The following is a 792-nucleotide window of genomic DNA, read 5'->3' as shown; positions in this document are numbered from 1 at the left end:
CAAACAAATAAATCAACCAAACCTTGAGGAGTCAACAGACTGGGAGATGTGGAAGAATCAGGATGGAGAATCTCAGAGGCAAAGGAAGAAAACAGGGAACAGATACTAACATTAGAAAGGAAAAGAGCCAACCATTTAAAGATAAGAAAGAAGGAATAAAGTTACAGATGCTGTGAAGTTTGGGAACTTGGCAGCAAGAAGTTGAAGGATTTTTCATTTGTTGCCTTGAATTTCAATGTGGAGTCAAAGGCAAGGTCGTCCCCTGTGAACAGGGAGCGGGAGTGGTGGTGGGAGGTGGTTAAAGAGAATAAAGAGATTTTTAAAAATAAATAAATAAAACCTGCCATGAAGTCCATGGCAGGGAGACTAATGAAAAGAGAACAAAATGGTAGAGCCTTTGAGACCTGGGCAGAGACCAGGAAGGTGAAGTGTTCCCAAATGCATGGGTTTGGGGGGCTCTCCAGCAGCTGCCCAGGCTGTGTGAGGCCCCGAGGAGGTGCTCCAGGATACAAATGCCAGCCAGGATACGAGGAGTAAGCAGCATAATGTTAGCAAGTCAGGAAGTGAAGCACTGGGCCATGAGGTCCAGGTTGGACTGGAGGACCTGTCACTTAGTATATCCTGTTAACAGAGAAAGAAGAAAACTGGAAACCCAATAGTTATCCTTCCTCCCACCAAACATAATAATCACCACACCCTACTAATTTTATGTTGCAAATACCCCTCTCCACTCTCTCCACTTCTAGGATCTCACCATGGGGTCACCAGCATCCCAGCATTTCCCACATCCAC

This window comes from Lontra canadensis, unplaced genomic scaffold (assembly GCF_010015895.1).
Source record: "Lontra canadensis isolate GAN:19392208 unplaced genomic scaffold, GSC_riverotter_1.0 scaffold47, whole genome shotgun sequence".
Lineage (NCBI taxonomy): Eukaryota > Metazoa > Chordata > Mammalia > Carnivora > Mustelidae > Lontra > Lontra canadensis.
This window is presented reverse-complemented; position numbering follows the sequence as displayed.